The following is an 18,500-nucleotide window of genomic DNA, read 5'->3' on the forward strand; positions in this document are numbered from 1 at the left end:
GGTTTTGCCCCATTATTTGTACCTCAGCCCATTCTGGCGTATATTTATGGCTACAGATAGACTGAAATTGCGTTCAGTGTACTACAAGTATGCAAAGTTTTTGTTGTGTTTACCACCATGGACAAGCAATCGATATGTTTCGCATCGGTACGGCATCATGAATCCTGAAGAAGCTATCCTAGCGCAGATTACTCGATATAATTTGACACTTAAGTCCCATCCCTGGGCTATGATTCTCCAGCAGTAGTTGTCATAAGCTGTTGGTTGTTGTGTTTGGTTTTTTTTTTTGTTTTTTTCAGAGGAATTAGTGTTTTTGCGTTTTTTGTTGTCTTTTGTTGTGCTCCATCTGTTTTTATTTGATGGGTAATAAATGCATTCAATTCAATTCAATTCAATTCAAATTGCAAAATTCATAGCTATTTTTGTTGACAGCATTTGAAAAACTTAAAATGGTAGGAAAACAGTTTGAATGGAAAATCAGGTATTTTGCAGGTTAGGTTATGACTTCTTTGTGTGGTTAAAAAATAAAATATCTTTGGGGCCCCCTTAAGGGTAAATTTTTGGCAGTTTATATTACTGACTTACAAATAAAGTGAACATACCCCTTAATGCCTTTTTTATGCACTTTGTGAATATAATAATCACTTCTATCAGAAATTCAATTTTACCTACCCCCCTAGTGTGCAAATATACACCTTGAATTGGAATATATCATGAATTATTGACAGAAAAGTTTTGAATTGCAAAATTCAGCTCTATTTTTTTCAATGGCATTTGAAAAACTTGAAATGGTAGGAAAACATTTTATATTTGAGATGCCTAATAAATGAGGTTTGAATTGTTATAAATAGCCTAAGTATTTTTGTAATATATTACTCTTGAACAGCTTAGGCTATTTATAAACTAATTATATGTTTTTAACCACTTTTCAATAACTTAACTAGGCTTGTTGATAACTTCTTTGTGTGGTTACAATTCAGGGTATATATTTGTGCATTAGGAGGGCCAGGGTGGGTAAATTTGAATTTTTAATAGCCTAGGCCTACTCTGTAAATATATAGGCTAGGTTCTAAGAAATTCATGAATCTCTTAGGCCACTGTGCCCTTCATTCCCTTCAGAGCTTGTATGGTATGCCTAGCTAAATTATTGTCATGGCAAGACTTGATCCCTAGGAAAACTGGAAAAACAAGGAAAGAATTGAAGATAAATGTTTAGTAAATTTCTAGGTGGCCCTATAATTTAGCTAGGATGAAAGTGAAAGCATCATTTGATACCTTTTTTATGCTCTTTCATAGCCTAATACAATAATTGCTTCTGTTGCAAATTGCATCTTGAGCCCTAAAAGGGGTAAATTTTTGGCAGTTCATATTATTGACTTAGGAATAAAGTGAACATGCTACTTGGTGCCTTTTTTTATGCTCATTATAAATATAGCCTAGGCTAATAATTGTTTCTAGGCCTATAGGCTATACCCCCAGCCCCCTAATTTGAAAATAGCCTATATAGGCCAACCCAGAATTGCATCCTCAACCTAAATATAAGGTCCATTTACAGCGCAAACGAATTTTTCCCTAATATTAGCCATGGTGGATATCTACTAGCCTATAGACCATTAGGGGGAGGGTGCACCTGTGAGTGAAACAATTAGGCTATTAGGAAAAAACATAGGCTACACCTAGTAAAAACATCAAGTAGTATGTTTACCCTGTCTCCTCATCAGTAATAGAATCTTGTATATATTTACTGCATTAAGTTTTGAATGTTCAATTAGGGAAGCGTCTTACCACTATCAGCAGTAGGAAATTTTCTATATGAGAGCACTAGTCTAGACAAATGGTTGACATATCAATCGAAAAAGCTAGTTAGCGCTATTATCAATAAGAAAGAATTTGCGTTTTTTGAAAAAGTAGAAGCGATTGTGGACTTGGAGGAGGTCAGCGTTTTGTTTATGGATAGCCCAACTGAAATTTAGCTTTTCTGCAAAGGTATCCCTACTGTGTCATTTTGTGCTATACTCGATTTAGATCGTAGCTTTTTCATTCTTTTGCTCTTTAATTTTTTATTTTAAGTAATTACTAACAAATAGAAACTTATTAGGCTAGACCTTTCATCTAGCCTTTACAATCTTCTAAGGGCTAGAAATTGCCTAGGGAAAGAGTGGATTTTGCTTAAAAACACCTCTATAGACATATTTTAGGCCTCGGATTTATCCTTGAAAGCTCCATTCAGCTTCTTTTCAAGACATGAAGACAACTAAGCTTGGATTTTAGCCTACCTCCCCCCTTCCCTGGTTGGATAAATACTGTAAAAGGCCTACAGTCCACTATAAATGCTCAAAGTATTTTTAAAATAGTGGGATTCTGTACTTCCTGCAAATGGATTAGCATCTGCTACATAATAGGCTAATAAGGAAGAGTCTTGCTATAGGAAATATAGGCTAGGCTAGTTTGGATAGTAAATTTGCAGTTTACAACATATTATGGTAAATTTGCAGGTGGCACAATAATTTGGCTAGGATGAAATTGATTGCATCACTTGATGCCTTTTTTTATGCTCTTTCATAATTCAATAGGGTAAGACACCCAGTAGTCGGACACTTTAATCACTTTGAAAACTTTTTGACATTTAAACTACTCTAATTACTGTATTATACCACCTAGAAACTTAATTTTTGTATCAAAAAATTTCTGAAGAATTTCTGAACAAGTAGGTTACTAATTCAAATAGTTTCTCTAGTACAGTGCCTCCCATTTTTGAATTTACTAACAAGTGACAATTCTGCCTAAACTCGGACATACAAACGGCTCATTGCGAATTGGTTATTAAAATAGTATAAAAGATTCTGTCCGAGAATAGGCAGGTGGTCGGCTACTGGGTGTCTTACCCTATGCCTAATTGCTTCTGTTGCAAATTGCATCTTGAGCCCTTTAAGGAGTCCCAAAGGTATTCATTTTTAAGTAAAGTTCTATGAAATCATATTATTGAGTTAGGAATAAAGTGAATACACCATTTGATGCTTTTTTTTATGCTTATTATGAATATAATAATCATTTCTATCAGAAATGAATTTCAGTCACCCCCCTATATATACCTAACCTAACCCTGAATTGGCATATATAGGAGTCGGGGGCTGAAATTCATTTCCAATAGAAATGATTATTATATTTGTAATCAGCATAAAAAAGGCATCAAATGGTGTATTCACTTTATTCCTAACTCAATAATATGATTTTGTAGAACTTTACCCATTTTTGTAACCAACCAAAGAAGTTATCAACAGTAGTTAAGTTATTGAAAAGTTGTTAAAAACATTTCTAGTTTATAAATAAGTTGCTCTAGAGTAATATATTCCAAAAATACTTCTTTATAACAGTTCAAATCTCATTTATAACTCTCAGCAGGACATACCCATATTGTAGTTGTATTTAGTTTGTAAATAAAAGAACCTGCACCTTTTATTTATTGGGCAACACTAATATAAACTGTTTTCCTAATGTTTCAAGTTTTTCAAATGCCATCACATTATGGGGGGTTGGGGTAAAGTTTGATGGAAATGAGATATACATTTAAACTTTACCCCACTCCCCTAAATGTGCAAATATATACCCTGAATTAGTGTATATAGGGTGAGAGTAAAATTTATTTGCAGCAAAAATGATTATTATATTGAGAAAGAGCATTAAAAGGCATTGAGTATTATGTTTACCTTATTCATAAGTCAGTAATATGAACTTTGAGAAATATACTGCCAAAAGTTTAAAAGCATTAAAAAAAACTGTCTAGTGAGAAAAAATTTCAATTTATAGCTGATGCAGAAATGGTAGGCTAATTATTAGTTTCCTTTGTCTTAATAGTTAATTGTTATTAGTCTAAGAAAAATTTACAGAATTAAAAAAAAGTGCCTGAAACCCATCAGAAACAGCAAAACAGACATCATTTTGAGAGGTTTTTAGCTCTTAAAAATTTCTGCATATTTGTTTTCAAAATAACATTTTACCATTTAGACTAAGAAAATAAAAAATATCATTCCTGAATCAGCTATGCAGAGCAATTTTTTTCCACTAGCCATAAAAAAAGAAATGGACATACTTTTAAACTTTTGCAGACTATGGGCTGTTTTGAGCCCTCTTTGCCCTTTAAGGGCTCAAAATGGAATTTGCCCCAGAAGAGATTATTGAATTATGAAAGAGCATACAAAAAGTATCAAGTGATACATTCACTTTCATCCTAGCTAAATTATGTTTTTAAGTGCAAATTTATTGTTTAGATAGCCTAGGCCTATATAGAATAGACTATAGATTTATCCACCAGGATGGGGTGAAATGAAGCAATCTTGATTGCTTCATTTCACCACTTCTAGGAGCAAGATTTGTACAAGTATCTATCATTACTTTATAGTGGTTTTTAGAATTTCTGGTAACCATTTTCAAATAAGGAACAAGGTATCACTTTAAGCACTTGAAATAAAAAAAAAAACAATTGTTATTTTTAGAAAGAGCATAAAAAGCTACATCCAGTTGTTTCTTCACCTTCTGCCTTGCTAAATAATAGAAAAGCTCAGAGTATACTAATGAATATATCACTTAGTCCTTTTAAGACTTAATTCAAATGTACTAATCACTCCCCTTGCAAATGTGCCCTAGCCACAAATCATTATCAACAAATAAATGAACAGAAATTAGAATAAATAGCCAAGTCAAACTCAAAATGAGCAAAAATTAACATTACTTTAAGCTGAGTTTTGGTGTCCTCCTAACAAATTTACAAAAAAAAACTTGAGAAACAACCATTTTTCTGAGCTTCTTGCCTTCTAATGGTGTATAATTCATGAAGAATAGACATCTCCATATCCAGTTCTTAATAAAGGAAGTTAAATTTTTTAAGTACTTTTTCTAACATCTCTGGAAGAGTAGGTGTCTATTTTTAGTTCCCTTTTATTTATTCCTATTTCTTATCTGAGCTCAACAAATTCAATATATAATATTGCTGTAGAACCTAAGAAAGGTTTTTAATTAACTTAAATTGCCGTTTGGAGCAATCTAAGGATTTCTCCTTGTAAAGCTCCAGAGTTTACAATTTGAGTTGTATTCAGGATTCTTTAGTGACCAGGTGCACTATGCTGATCCATAGCTTCCCAGTTGAGTTTAAACTCCCTGGAGGACCACTCAGTATCCAGTCCTCATTTGAAGATGTCCACAGATTAAGCAGTAACAGTTTATTCCAGCTGTTGAAGATTCTTGAGGAAAAGAATTGAGCGTGGACTCTGGATAGGGTAGGGTGCTTAACAAGATTTAACTGATGACCTCTAGTTGTTGTGTTAGGACCAACAGTGGGAATAATGGTAGGAGTATTTTAGCCATCATTAACTTACTGGTTAAAATGGCATCACCTCTATTTCTCCTGATTACAAGAGTTGGGAGTTTCAGCTTTGCTAGTCTTGCAGGGTAGGAAAGTCCCCATGTGCTGGATATCACTTTAGTGGCACGTCTCTGCACATCTTCCAACACTTTTATGTCTTTTTTAAAACAAGGGGAGGCTAGAAACATTCCAGCTTCAAGCTTAAGATGCACAAGTCCCTTATACAGAAGACTAATGACTTTAGGGGAACAATTGGAAAGAGTAAGGTTATTTATAATTCACTGGTCATGTACAGCAAAGTACCCCTTAAGTATGCTACAGATAAAAAATTGTCAATTACAGAAAAAACCAGGATTATGAGCTTTAATATCATCTCATCATTGATTGTTACTTTATGCACTACATATTAAACTAAGGTGCATTTGTGTGGTTTCTTGGTAAAAATCTGGCTATCAAAATTCTCTGGAAAGTCAGTTTCAAATGTTTGCTGCTTTTTATTGAGTATTCATTAAAGTGTAAATGATAGTTTAGTATTATGATAAGGAAAAAAATTAGACTTATATTCAATTTAATCCCTTCAATTTTGAGATCATTGCTGCAGTGGTAGCTGCAACTAGTAAAGAGCAAACCACAGCCCATAGTAACCAAAAGTTAAAAAACACGTTTTGAAAAAAATGCCATCTGGCACTGAATCAGGAATGGTGACTGTTATTTTGGTTCATCTTAAAAGTAAAAGTTAATTGCAAAAAGAAATTTAAGGTGATTTCTAAAGACAGCCTGAAACCCCTCAGAAATTGCATCAGATCAAAACGAAAATGGCACCATTTGAATCAGCATGGTTGAAAACCTTGTACAGGGGAATTACAGTCCCCCTCCTTGAAAAATAAAGAAAACCACTTTTTTGCATTGGTAGCACTGATCTGTCTCCCTTTTTTTTCTTGCAGGGCTATGAGGTGGCCAGAGCATTCTAGAGTGATGTCTAATAGCTCATTTGAAAGGAAATTAAATTTTAAAGCTCCCTTTTTAAATGATGAAAAATATTGGAGGGGAACTAGACCCTCTCCCTACTGGTCCCCTCACCCCAAAGTCATACACTCAAAATTTTAAGCTAGCTAGGTTCACCAATCTAGTTAAGACTTGTAATATTTATCGTCTTAGGGTTCATATAATCCTCCATAGTCCCCGGAGAAAGGGCTGTACGAAGTAATGGTAGCCTATCTGACATATCAATATCACACATATCAGTATGGACATGCTGTTATTCAGTGTTTTGGTATCCTTATTTTTAGTAGCTCATATAAAAGACATTGCTCATATATATGTCCTTCCTTCCTATAAATTCCACCATCAGCAAGTTCCAAATGGCACTAAAAAGTGGCATTTTGGGTGCCTTCTCTCAAGTGGGAAACCTGGGGCTACTGGGCTACCAGATCTTTTTAGAGTAACATTTAATGGCTTATTTGAAATCTATTGCTTATATCTACGTAATTTTCATCAATTCTACCATCCGTAAATTTGATATAGCACTAAAAACAGGGGCATTATTTTGTCAAAACCTTGGGGGGGGGCAAATGTGGACCAAACTTACCCAGATCATGTGAAAATGTCAGTGAGAAATAACAAATTAGTCTTATAGTACCACAAATGCAAAGAACTACTGAAGAAAACTGGTCTGTTTCTCTGAATTATGCAGGCTTATCTTAGTTTTGTCAAGGTTTTGAAGAAACTAAATTTCAGCTGGGGGGGGGGGGGGTTAAGAACACCTCCCATATGTTCCTTCTCCAAGCCCCCTTATCAAGCTATGCAATTAAGGTACAAAAAACAATATGTGAAATCAGATTATTAGAGGCATGGTTCTGTTAGCACACTGGTGGACTTCAAATTAGAATGTCTTGGGATCAATTCCTAATTGTGTTTTTTTTTTCAATCATGGTTTTGTCCCCTTCTGTATGATCACTTTCAGATAATTTCACTGTTTTTATAGATATGATGCACTCATCATGGTTGCAGTGGTAGCTGCAACCTAGTAAAGAGCAAACAAAAGCCCATAGTAACCAAAAGTTAAAAAACACGTTTTGAAAAAAAATGCAATCTGACACTACTCAGAAATGGTAACTATTATTTTGGTCCATCTTAAAAGTAAATGCTTATTGCAAGAAGAAAATTATGGTGATTTCAAAAAAAGCCTGAAACCTGTCGAAAATGATGTCAGATCAAGATAAAAAGTTTACTGTTGCAATCAGCATAGTCAAAAAACTTTTTCAGGGAAATTACAGCCCCCCTCCTTGAACAACAAGGAAAATCACTTTTTTGCATTGGCAGCACTGATCTGTCTGTCTAGTTTTTCTTTTTTTTCAGCAGGCCTAGTGGGTTATCAGAATGTTATAGAGAGATGCTTAATGGCTGATTCAAAAGCTATTTCTTATATCTACGTGCTTTTTATAAATTCCAGCATCTGCAAGTGCTGTATGACACTAAAATGACACTTTTTGCGCCATTTCTCAAGGGGCTAACAGGCTACTAAATATTGTTGGCATATTTTTATAGCTCATATAAAAGATAATGCTCATATCTACATTCTTCCTATAAATTTCACCATCTGCAAGTTCCAAATGCACTAAAAACAACACTTTTGGTGCCATGTTTCAAATGCAGGTGCTAATGGTCAAGCAGAACTTTTAAGAGGTATGTTTAATGGCTCATTTGAAAGCTATTGCTCATATCCATGTGCTTTTTATTAATTCTACCCTTCATAATGTGCAATATAACACTGAAAACAACATTTTTGGTGCCACTTTTTAAGTGGAAAGGCTCTAACTACAAAACAAGTACTGTTATAATAGTTATGTTCCAGCACCCTTAACTGGAGGTTTACAAGAACCTCTCCCATACACTTCCCCTTCCAGTCCCCTAGTAAGTTTCATAAACTGTCTGCTCACCATTAAGCTACTGCAATGTTAACAGGCTACCACACCATAGTAGATACATGATTAATGGCTGAATTAAAAGCTATTGCATATATTTACTTGGTTTTTACGAATTCTACCATCTATTAGATTTCAAAGATTTCAATGTTAGCTAGTTTCTTGGGACAATTTGCAATGAACTATTTATCAGGGTTGGAGCATTAGCTGCAACCTAGTAAAGAGCGAACCACAGCCCATAGTAACTGAAAGTTAAAAAACGTTAAAACGGTCTCTTTTTCTTCTTTTTTCCAGGCCAAGTGGGTTACTAGAACATTATAGAGAGATGCTTACGAGCTCATTCAAAAGCTGTTTCTCATATGTACGTAGTTCAGGTAAATTCCGCCATCTGCAAGTGCCATATGGCACGAAAAAGCTGTTTTGAGCCCTCTTTGCCCTTTAAGGGCTCAAAATGGAATTTGCCCCAGAAGAGATTATTGAATTATGAAAGAGCATACAAAAAGTATCAAGTGATACATTCACTTTCATCCTAGCTAAATTATGTTTTTAAGTGCAAATTTATTGTTTAGATAGCCTAGGCCTATATAGAATAGACTATAGATTTATTAACCAGGATGGGGTGAAATGAAACAATCTTGATTGCTTCATTTCACCACTTCTAGGAGCAAAATTTGTACAAGTATCTATCATTACTTTATAGTGGTTTTTGGAATTTCTGGTAACCATTTTCTAATAAGGAACAAGGTATCACTTTAAGCACTTGGAATAAAAAAAAGCAATTGGTATATTTAGAAAGAGCATAAAAAGCTACATCCAGTTTTGTCCTCACCTTCTGCCCTGCTAAATAATAGAAAAGCTCAGAGTGTACTAATGAATATATCACTCAGTCCTTTTAAGACTTAATTCAAATGTACTAATCTACTAATCACTCCCCTTGCAAATGTGCCCTAGCCTCTCCTCTCTCTGTTTAGATTAGTTTTTTTCTTTTCTTGATTAATCTGCTAGCCTAGTTCAAACATGAACATAGGCCTAGGCTTACCACTTGACCCACCCATGGGCACCCATAAGGGGGACAGGGGGTGCTCAGCCACATCTCCCCTGGCTGAATGATGCTGCCTTATATTTGTATTAATTTAAAAAACTTTTTCCACAAAATAGGTTTTTCAAAGAAAAGTAAAGAGCTCCATTAAGCCAAAAATGGACAGGAATAATGTCAAATAATCTTCAAAGCGTAAAACTATCACAAATCATTATCAACAAATAAATGAACAGAAATTAGAATAAATAGCCAAGTCAAACTCAAAATGAGCAAAAATTAACATTACTTTAACCTGAGTTTTGGTGTCTTCCTAACGAATTTACAAAAAAATTTGAGAGACTACCATTTTTCTGAGCTTCTTGCCTTCTAATGGTGTATAATTCATGAAGATTAGACATCTCCATATCCAAATCTTAATAAAGAAAGTTAAATTTTTAAGTACTTTTTCTAACATCTCTTAAAGAGTAGGTGTCTATTTTTAATTTTCTTTTTGTTTATTCCTATTTCTTATCTGAGCTCAACAAATTCAATATATAATATTGCTGTAGAACCTAAGAAAGGTTTCTAATTAACTTAAATTGCCGTTTGGAGCAATCTAAGGATTTCTTCTTGTAAAGCTCCAGAGTTTACAATTTGAGTTGTATTCAGGATTCTTTAGTGACCAGGTGCACTATGCTGATCCATAGCTTCCCAGTTGAGTTTAAACTCCCTGGAGGACCACTCAGTATCCAGTCCTCATTTGAAGATGTCCACAGATTAAGTAGTAACAGCTTATTCCAGCTGTTGAAGATTCTTGAGGAAAAGAATTGAGCGTGGACTCTGGATAGGGTAGGGTGCTTAACAAGATTTAACTGATGACCTCTAGTTGTTGTGTTAGGACCAACAGTGGGAATAATGGTAGGAGTATTTTAGCCATCATTAACTTAATGGTTAAAATGGCATCACCTCTATTGCTCCTGTATACAAGTGTTGGGAGTTTCATCTTTGCTAGTCTTGCAGGGTAGGAAAGTTCCCACATGCTGGATATCACTTTGGTGGCACGTCTCTGCACATCTTCCAACACTTTTATGTCTTTTTTAAAATAAGGGGAGGCTAGAAACATTCCAGCTTCAAGCTTAAGATGCACAAGTCCCTTATACAGAAGACTAATGACTTTAGGGGAACAATTGGAAAGAGTATGGTTATTTATAATTCACTGGTCATGTACAGCAAAGTACCCCTTAAATATGCTACAGATCAAAAATTTTCAGATAATTTCACTGTTTTTATAAATGTGATGCACTCATCATGGTTATAGCGGTAGCTGCAACCTAGTAAAGAGCAAACAAAAGCCCATAGTAACCAAAAGTTAAAAAATATGTTTTGAAAAAAAATGTCATCTGGCACTGACTCAGAAATGGTAACTATTATTTTGGTTCGTCTTAAAAGTAAATGCTTATTGCAAAAAGAAATTTATTGTGATTTCAAAAAAAAGCCTGAAACTTGTCGAAAATGACGTCAGATCAAGATAAAAAGTGTGCCGTTGCAATCAGCATGGTCAAAAAACTTTTTCAGGGAAATTACAGTTCCCCTCCTTGAACAACAAGGAAAATCACTTTTTTGCATTGGTAGCACTGATCTGTACCTTTTTTTTTCTTTTTTTTTCAGCAGGCCTAGCGGGTTATCAGAACGTCATAGAGAGATCCACAGCCCATAGTAACTGAAACTTAGAAAACGTTAAAACGGTCTTTTTTTCTTCTTTTTTCCAGGCCTAGTGGGTCACTAGAACATTATAGAGAGATGCTTAAGAGCTCATTCAAAAGCTGTTTCTCATATGTGCGTAGTTTATATAAATTCCGCCATCTGCAAGTGCCATATGGCACGAAAAAGCTGTTTTGAGCCCTCTTTGCCCTTTAAGGGCTCAAAATGGAATTTGCCCCAGAAGAGATTATTGAATTATGAAATAGTATATAAAAGCATCAAATGATATATTCACTTTTATTCTAGCTAAATTATGTTTTTAAGTGCAAATTTATTGTTTAGATAGCCTAGGCCTATATAAAATAGACTATAGATTTATTAACCAGGATGGGGTGAAATGAAACAATCTTGATTGCTTCATTTCACCACTTCTAGGAGCAAAATTTGTACAAGTATCTATCATTACTTTATAGTGGTTTTTGGAATTTCTGGTAACCATTTTCTAATAAGGAACAAGGTATCACTTTAAGCACTTGGAATAAAAAAAGCAATTGGTATATTTAGAAAGAGCATAAAAAGCTACATCCAGTTTTGTCTTCACCTTCTTCCCTGCTAAATAATAGAAAAGCTCAGAGTGTACTAATGAATATATAACTCAGTTCTTTTAAGACTTAATTCAAATGTACTAATCTACTAATCACTCCCCTTGCAAATGTGCCCTAGCCTCTCCTCTCTCTGTTTAGATTAGTTTTTTTTTCTTTTCTTGATTAATCTGCTAGCCTAGTTCAAACATGAACATAGGCCTAGGCTTACCACTTGACCCACCCATGGGCGCCCATAAGGGGGACAGGGGGTGCTCAGCCCCCTCCCCCTGGCTGAATGACGCTGCCTTATATTTGTATTAATTTAAAAAACTTTTTCCACAAAATAGGTTTTTCAAAGAAAAGTAAAGAGCTCCATTAAGCCAAAAATGGACAGAAATAAAGTCAAATAATCTTCTAAGCATAAAACTATCACAAATCATTATCAACAAATAAATGAACAGAAATTAGAATAAATAGCCAAGTCAAACTCAAAATGAGCAAAAATTAACATTACTTTAACCTGAGTTTTGGTGTCTTCCTAACGAATTTACAAAAAAATTTGAGAGACTACCATTTTTCTGAGCTTCTTGCCTTCTAATGGTGTATAATTCATGAAGATGTAGACATCTCCATATCCAGTTCTTAATAAAGAAAGTTAAATTTTTAAGTACTTTTTCTATGTGAATTCCGCCATCTGCAAGTGCCATATGGCACGAAAAAAGGCACTTTATGCCATTTCTCAAGGGGTGGGGCTAGTAGGCTACCAGAACTTTCTAAATAGATTTTTGATCGCTCATGTAAAAAAATATTGCTCATATCTACGTTCTTCCTATAAATTCCATCTGCAAGTTTCAAATGGCATTAAAAACGGCACTTTTGGTACCATATCTCAAGTGGAAAAGCTGGGGTTTGTGGGCTACCAGAACTTATTTTAGTCATGTTTAATAGCTCATTTGAAATCTTTGACTCACATCTACGTGTTTTTTTTTGTTTTTTTTATTAATTCTACCATTTGTAAGTGAGATATAGCACTGGAAACAACACTTTTGGTGTCTCTTCTTAAGTTGAAAATCTTGGAAGCATAAAACAGAATCATTGTAATAATTATGGTCCACAACCATTAACTGGACGTTTGCAAGAACACCTCCTGCATGTTCCTCTTCCAGGCCCCCTTAGAAAGCTATGCAATTACAGTCCTACAAACACCGACATATTAAATTATATTATTAGAGGCGTGGTTCTGTTAGTACAGCGCTGGACTTCAAATTAGATTGTCATGAGTTCGATTCCTGCTTGGACTTTTTTTCAATCATGGTTTGTCCCTTCTTATGATTACTCGTTAGTTATTCCCCTATTTTTTCAAAGATGAGGCACCCGGTTCTTAATGCTTATCCCGGGGAGGCTCGTTGTAAACTCAATTCTTGTAATTTCATGCTTTTTATACATTTTACTACCCAAAAGATTTATATAACAATAAAAACGACACTTTTGGTGTCGCTTCTTAAGCTGAAGAGTTTGGAAGTATAAAACAGTACCATTGCAATAATTATGTTCCAAAGCCCTTAAATTGAGGTTTATAAGAACCCCTCACCTACACTCCCCCTCCAAGCTCTCTTAGTAAGTTTCATAAATCGCCTACTAATCTTAAAAGCAAAAGTAGTTGCGAAAACAAATTAACTAAAACTAAAAACTTTTTAACTAAAAATCTACCAAAGATTAAGCTTGAATGATCAACAGCTTGAATTAAACCTTCAAACTTCACTCTGTGATGAAGCCTGTGTGCTAGTTCTAACGGTGGTAATTGAGGGGAAGGGACGTCCTTTCTAGAGTCCTTTCTGCAGTATTTTCTAGGGGTATCTTATCTCCCCTAGATCGGTGATGATCAGAAATTATATTAGAAAATAAGTTTTCTAAAATTAAAACGAACAGAAATTGTTCTGTATAAGTAAAAAAAAGATCATGGCGGCATCGTTTATACATCAAATTTTAATTAAAAACAATAGCGAAGATTAATTTTAAAAATACAAAGTTTTCCAAGGGAAGTAAACAGCGAAGTTGAAACTTAAAACGGACAAATATTATTACTTCACTTCCCATCTAACATATATCACTAAAACTAGTACAAATAAACCAACTAATTATGTTTCCCTATATTTCTAGGATTATAGAAAACTAGCACTTTACTGAAAACACAATATAATATAGGAGCTTTGGTACAGTAAAAGCAAACAAATTAAGAACACTTACAGGATAAAAATAAAGTATTTTAGGATTGTTGCTTATTTTTTTTTGATGACAAGATTTGTAGATTAATTTGTAGACAAGATTAGGACTATAGACTATCTTTAGAATATGTATCATAGTTAGAAATTCACTGTTGTATTGAGATAAATAACCAGATTTCCAGAGTTCATATTATATCTTATTTGATCTTCATTTCAAGTAATTAATTTAAAAAAAAAACTTTCCTAAAAATAAGTTTTTCAAAGAAAATTAAAGGCCATTTTAAACTTAAGCTCAGCTGAAACAAATACCTGTTAAAGTTTAAACTCAAAGCGACCAGAAATTACTATTAAAGAATAAATGAAACCCAAAACGAACAGAAATTAAATAAACAATCATAGCAAAATACATACAAGTAATAATATAAATGAATAAATAGATCTTAAAGCAAGCAATGCTTAGATTGAATATGGAAATCAAGCTTAAAACGAAAAAAAATATTTTGGTATTAAAGTATAAATGAAACTTAAAACGAACAGAAATTAAATAAACAATCAATGCGAACAAACATACAATATATATTAATGTAAATGAATAAATAAATCTTAAAACGAGTGAAACTTAAATTTAATATGCAAATAAAGTTAGAATCGAATAAAAACAACTACAAACAGGAGTTTGGGTATCGCCTCACTGCAGAAGCCTAAAACCTACTGCGTCATTGGTGCCTTACTGAAAACTATATGAGTTTTGAACAGTCGTGGATAGTATAAGCAAAATCAAATTGAATATTAGACATATAATGATATTAATTGTTGAAATATCCATCAGTTCAAAATTTTTTTTCACTGTAATTTTTATTTTCATTTTCAATGCTGTAAGAACTGGAAAAGAATAAATTTGTAATTTACAAGTAATTCGTTTTCAGTGAAGCGCCAAAGACGCAGAAGGCTTTAGGTTTTTACAGTTAAAGAAAAGGGCAGTATCCAAATTTTGTTTGTAGTGAAACTATATTTGTCTTGACCAATCTTGGAAAGAACTAATAAATTAAACTGAATGTTTTATGTATAATGATATTAATTGCTGAAAGCTCATCAGTTAAAAATTATACTATAATTTTAATATTTATTTTCAATATTAATTACAAAAGAAAACATTTGTAATATAATTCGTTTTCAGTAAAGCGCCAATGACGCAGTAGGTTTTAGGCTTCTGCAGTGAGGCAATACCCAAACTCTTGTTTGTAGTTATTTTTATTTGACTCAAACTTGATTTACATATTCAATTTCAATTTCACTCGTTTTAAGATTTATTTATTCGTTTAGATTAATATATATTGTATGTTTGTTCACATTGATTGTTTATTTAATTTCTGTTCGTTTCAAGTTTCATTTATACTTTAATAGCGAAATATTTTTTTTCATTTTAAGCTTGATTTTCATATTGAATTTAAGCATTACTCGCTTTAAGATCTATTTATTCATTTATATTATTACTTGTTGTATGTTTATTTGCTATGATTGTCTATTTAATTTCTTTTCGTTCTGGGTTTCATTTATTCTTTAATAGTAATTTCTGGTCGTCTTGAGTTTGAATTTGAACAGGTATTTGCATCTCCTGAGCTTAAGTTTAAAATGACCTTTACTTTTCTTTGAAAAACTTATTTTTCGGAAAGTTTTTTTAAATTAATCTTTGTTCGTTTTCGATTGCAAAAAGTTTCAAGTTTTTATGGCGGGGGGGGGGTTGCTTACTGTCCGATTATTCTTGACTTTAAAAAATGGATCTAGAACTTTCAATTTACATCGCATGAGGCTCTTTTCAAAGTCTATACGATTACATCTTTGATAAAAACCTTATATATGAACAATAGAAAGCTTGCATAACTTGTGGACAACGATTGACAACAATAAATGGATTGAAAAATAGCTCCAATAAGGGTGTTTAGACCATTTCACTTGCTGACACAAAGGGATCACGACTGTTTGGAATTGACCTTGATACGATTTTTGTTCCAAAGCAATTTTGCATCTATCACAGTATGTATTTTAACCTTATAATTGGATAATTATAATAGATTTACTATATGTTCTTCCCATACAAAACTTTACCTTATTGAAGTCTTTGGGATAGGGGTGGCGTAGTTGGCATAAAGAAGAAAACTTTAGCCTAGACAGTAGGAGAGGGTGAGGGTGAGGCTGAAGACTCATCAAATACGGGGCGGAACTTCACTTATCTCCTCCGTTCCCGATTTAGGAGATTAGACAGACTCATTGGGCTGTAGAATGTTGGACCGTTTGAGTTGTGGAAGACGTTAAAATACTCAAAATAATTTATATTTTCAGTTATTGCAGGATTGATTTCATAGATTGTGGAATGGTGAGGCCCCTGGCCCATTATTTGGGTGATCCTCAACTCATAATATGCAATTTTGATTAATTGTTCCGTGTTATGTGTATATATATGTTATTTTGAGTTATACTTTTATCGCATTGCGTTCATTTTTAAGCATTGAGATAAAAACTGAAACCTTAGCGTAAACAGTGGTGGGAGGAAGTCTCCCCCCTCACATCCATAATTGAGCAACCACAGAGAAAGTAATACAAATGAAAATAATCTGTCTTTGAAAATGTCTTTTTTCAAAAGACACGAACAAAATCGTCTAAAGGAACCTGAAGTGCTACCTCTGACATTTCCGTTGATTCTTTATTCCCGTTACTTTCAGATGTAAAATTTAGAATATTATCGAATGGGTTTAGTCAACCCCTCCCTGAATAATTCACATTTGGAAAACCCACCCCTGCGAAATTCCTCTTCCTCCAAGAACATTTTCTTTTCCTGCTGATAATTCCACCGCATTAAATTCCACCCAGCAGACATTTCCCAGCCGTGAAATATGCGCCCCCAAACATATTCCCCTCAGATAATTTCGGATATTCATAAAAATGGAAGTTGAAATTTCTACTCAACGTTTTAGGTCAGAAGCAATGCTGTAGCGTTACCTAAGTAATGAGACATAAGGGTTCAATGAATAAATACTTATTTATTTTTCCTGGGGCACTATATGTGGAAGAGGTGGTCGCATAAACTTTGGAACGGGGTTCATTGAAATACAAATTAAAATTTATAGGTCCCTTACACCAGGGGCGGATCCAGGATTCTTTTAGGGGGGAGGGGGCAAAATAGGTTGATCCGATAAATTTGCGTTAGGAGCAAGTTTAATTAACACAATCTTGCGTTAATTAAGTAAATTACACTACTTTAGACTACTTTAGGGGGGCGCCCCCCTCGCCCCTCCCCTGGATCTGCCACTGCCTTACACTCTCTGTTTCTTTTATTGTTAGGGAAGAGAGCAGATGCCTAATAGGTGTGTGTTAATACCAAAGCATTCTAACTCATTGGGCCTTCAGGTATAAACAGAATTAGTTAAAAGGAGGGGGTTGGGAAAAAGTTCATGGGGGATATTTGCCCTTCGATCACTTTCGACTTTAAAGAACTGGACTAGAACTTCCAATTTCCAATCAAATGAACCCTCTCTGAAGTTTATACGAGAATCCCTTCCTGCCCCCGGGTCCTGGGGGGTTTTGTCGACGCCAGTTTTGTTATTTAACCTTTCAAATATTTTTAACAAAATGGCATTTTTAACCCTTGCATATGAAGCACCTGTGGGGGGAAAATAAGAAAAAAATATTGAAGCTATATAAGATTTATTCATTCATTTATGTTTGCACCGGGTATGTTTATGTTTGTAAGATAGTTAATTTTAATTTCTGTTTGTTCGGGGTTTTGTTTATTCTTTAACAGTAATTTCTGGTCTTCTTGAGTTTTAACTATAATAGGAATTAATTTCTGCTGGTTCTGAGTTCAATATGGCTCTTTACTTTTCTTAGAAAACTTATTTTTATGCAAAGTTTTTTTATTAATAGTAATAAAACATTGAAGCCTTATGGCCTTTGCTATAGACAGCTTAATTACATGCCTCTGATAAATCAAGCGTGATTTTTTCACGCAACAATGAATGGATCAAAATAATAGCTTCAAAAAACAGTAGTTAGGCTACCGTATTCCATTTGTTGATGCAGAATCAACAGGATCGTTTTGATCAGACCATTCTTTGGATTTTTAGTGCCACAATAATTTAGCATTTATCGCAAAATATGTATTTTAACCTTATTTTAAGTATGGCCGTAATTTTAAGTACTTTGTAATAGATTTACTCTGTGTTCTTCCCATACAAAACTTTACCTTATTAAAGTCTTTGGGGTGGGGGCAGCGTAGTTGGCATAAAGAAGAAAACTTTAGCGTAGACAGTAGGAGAGGGTGAGGGTGAGGTTGGAGACTCATCCAATACGGGCGGAACTTCACTTATCGCCTCCGTTCCCGATTTAGGAGATTAGATAGACTTATTGGGCTGTAGAATGTTGGACCGTTCGAGTTGTGGAAGACGTTAACATACTCGAAAATACTTTATATTTTTAGTTATTGCAAGATTGATTTAATAGATTGTGGAATGGTGAGCCCCCTGGCCCATGATTTGGGTGAGCCTCAACTCATAATATGCAATTTTGATTAAATGTTCCGTGTCATGTGCATATATTATTCTATATATGTTATTTTGAGTTATACTTTTGTCGCATTGTTTTTATTTCTAAGCCTTGAGATAAAACTAAAACCTTCGTGGAGACAGTGGTGGG

General features: G+C 34.0%; 2 protein-coding genes across 5 annotated transcripts in view; one reads left to right on the top strand and one right to left on the bottom strand.

Moving 5' to 3' along the window:
• LOC148944093 (uncharacterized) overlaps positions 1 to 18,500 on the bottom strand; it is a 394,466-nt gene that overhangs the window by 86,746 nt on the left and 289,220 nt on the right. The window contains exon 1 of one of the 3 annotated variants that reach the window (XM_089100725.1): positions 1,786 to 1,822. The exons of 1 other annotated variant lie outside the window; for it this stretch is intronic. The gene's annotated coding sequence lies outside the window, so the exon portion shown is untranslated. One more of the 3 variants, XM_089100723.1, reaches the window with a different exon arrangement.
• YL-1 (Vacuolar protein sorting-associated protein YL-1) overlaps positions 1,853 to 18,500 on the top strand; it is a 79,451-nt gene continuing 62,803 nt past the window's right edge. For both annotated transcript variants that reach the window (XM_089099660.1, XM_089099659.1), the window contains exon 1: positions 1,853 to 1,986. The gene's annotated coding sequence lies outside the window, so the exon portion shown is untranslated. The remainder of the gene's footprint in view (positions 1,987 to 18,500) is intronic.

This window comes from Artemia sp. Qi Xiang Cuo, chromosome 14 (assembly GCF_049724085.1).
Source record: "Artemia sp. Qi Xiang Cuo chromosome 14, ASM4972408v1, whole genome shotgun sequence".
Classification (NCBI taxonomy): Eukaryota; Metazoa; Arthropoda; class Branchiopoda; order Anostraca; family Artemiidae; genus Artemia; species Artemia sp. Qi Xiang Cuo.